The 2355-nt window shown below is 38.7% G+C and overlaps 1 long non-coding RNA gene across 1 annotated transcript; it reads left to right on the top strand.

Annotated features, from left to right (window-relative positions):
* The first annotated feature begins 844 nt into the window (after positions 1–844).
* On the top strand, positions 845–2132 carry LOC147817847 (uncharacterized). The gene is made up of 3 exons (XR_015438615.1): positions 845–1174; positions 1693–1804; positions 2066–2132. It is a non-coding gene; the product is annotated as an uncharacterized LOC147817847 (long non-coding RNA).
* Positions 2133–2355: the final 223 nt, after the last annotated feature.

The following is a 2355-nucleotide window of genomic DNA, read 5'->3' as shown; positions in this document are numbered from 1 at the left end:
AAAAAAGAAATGTGGGCCTGCTCGTAGTTACCACCCTTCAAAATTCAGATTTAAATTCCTGGATGAAGACGATGAAGACTTTGAAGAATAAACAAAAACGTTGCAGCAACATTTTTTCTCAACATTTTCTGATTTACTATTTGCTCTGTTCGTGAAAGTGTCTTTCTAAAATGTTTGATGCAGTTTTACTCAGCTTTAAAATCAATGTTTGTGGCATTATTTTCTAAAAACGACTGTAACAGAAACAAAAGAGAGTTGAGAATCAAAAATAAATCATGTCAAATGGATTTAAACTGCAGCTGACTTGTGTTTTATTTATTCCTTATTAATTGATGATTTCTTTGATTAATTGATCAATTATTGAGTCTATAGAGAAAAATGTTTTGTGTCCAAACTGCAAAGATATTCAGTCAATGACATGAAAATCATCACATTGGAGAAACTGTCACCAAAGAAGATTTGGTATTTTTGTTTAAAATGATTAAGTGGTTATTGAAACAGTTGCTGATTAACCACAACACACATAATCATTATTGGTTTAATTGGCTTTGTTTTTCTTCTCCCACCAGTCTTAAACACACCTATCTGCAAATTTAAAACCTACAAGAAATTTATGTTAAATATAAGACAATATGGGGGGGGGGGGCTGAGATGTTGAAAGAGGGAAGGTACAAACACAAACTGTTGCCACACACCGTTGGGAACACACCTCTCTCTAACATATCAGAACGTTTAGGTGGAGTGTCCACATAAAGAAAAAGGGACTGTTATCACACTGTTGAAGAAGAGGAGGAAGAGGAAGAAGAGGAAGAAGAGGAAGAACCCTGGTGCCGACCAACCTGAACAAGTTGCACAACCTCTTGGACGTGTGTCACTCTGAGTGTCAGTTTATCTGCAAAAGCACCGTCATCCCCTCAGAAGAATTCATTTAAAGCTACAAAACGTCTACATGACACCGGCGGTTCCTCTTTTCCTGCGTGAAGCTTCGGTATATAAGATCACTCCTCAGTGGATCGCTCATCGTCTGACTGCGGCGAGTCGAGTTAGTTAGTAACTGAACGACGAAGCAGATCCAGAGTCAGTTTTTGTGCCGTGCAGAGACTGAAGATGATGACCAACCGCTGGATTCCTCTGGTCGCCCTGGGCATCGTGATGCTCTTCTCTGCATCTGAAGGTACGCCGCCTCTTCGTCGCATCCTTCTTCTTCTTATGTGAAATACTTTGAGCCGCATAGAACAGGAAACTATTAATAGTCAACAGAGTACGAGTAAACTGCCCCACACAAGAAGTAATTTAACTATTTATCTAATAAGTTGGATAACTAAATATTACATAAGACATATAAGAGTCTTAATTCAGTCTGAACTTCTCCTTTAACTTTTATTTTCCTTTTTTCTTTAATTCATAATATTGTTTCAAACATATTGTTGCATGATTTTTTTAAATTATTTTGTTTGTGCATCTTTTATGTTAACATTATTATTATTTATCAAATTTATTGTTTCTTCCTGACATATCATTATTATTATTATTATTATAATTGAAAAAGACGAAGAAGACAGAACGAGACAGACTGTAAAATGTCTCCCTGAAGAGCTGATCACTGTAACAAAAGCAGAAGTGAGGAAGACGACAAGACGCAAAAGGAATAACCAGGATGTCTCTTAATGTGAATGTGTTGTTCTCTCACAGGCCTTTTTATGGAATCACACTGCTGTGAAGACGGCCGCCTCGAAGCAGAGGGGACAGTCGTGAAGTGCCTTGAACAGGCAACAAGAATCGGCTGTGATCATCATTACTTTGTGTAAGTACATCATGATTTAAACACGCCCACACACAAATACTAAATGTGAATAAAATCTTTCTATGATCACTTAACCTCACTGCTCACATCACACTAACCCTGCACACGGACATCTTGGAAATGATTAATGTTTGATTCCCAAATCTTAAGATCTTGATAAGAACAACAGAGGAAAATGACACTGTACTCTGATCCAAAATGGCACCATGGGACATTAGTTTAATCAGAGGCGCTTTCTGTCGTCTGTTTCCTGTTTTCCAGGATTAAAACTGAGGATCAAAAATGGCATTGCATCAACCCAGAATCAGAATGGCTCCAAGACTTAAAGGTGAGAATCAGCCTTCAACACGTCTGCAGCCTTGCTAACAGAGCCATGCTAACAGAGCCCTGCTAACAGAGCCGTGCTAACAGAGCTATGCTAACAGAGCTATGCTAACAGCGCCGTGCTAACAGAGCCGTGCTAACAGAGCCATGCTAGTAGAGCTATGCTAACAGAGCCGTGCTAACAGAGCTGTTAGCATCAGCACACTGATGCTCTGCAAATAACAACA

This window comes from Seriola lalandi, unplaced genomic scaffold (assembly GCF_002814215.2).
Source record: "Seriola lalandi dorsalis isolate HSWRI2012SDOR001 ecotype SW California unplaced genomic scaffold, Sedor1 jcf7180002054876, whole genome shotgun sequence".
Taxonomy (NCBI): Eukaryota; Metazoa; Chordata; class Actinopteri; order Carangiformes; family Carangidae; genus Seriola; species Seriola lalandi.
The sequence above is the reverse complement of the archived record's forward strand: the minus strand, read 5'-3'. Positions and strand labels throughout refer to the sequence as shown.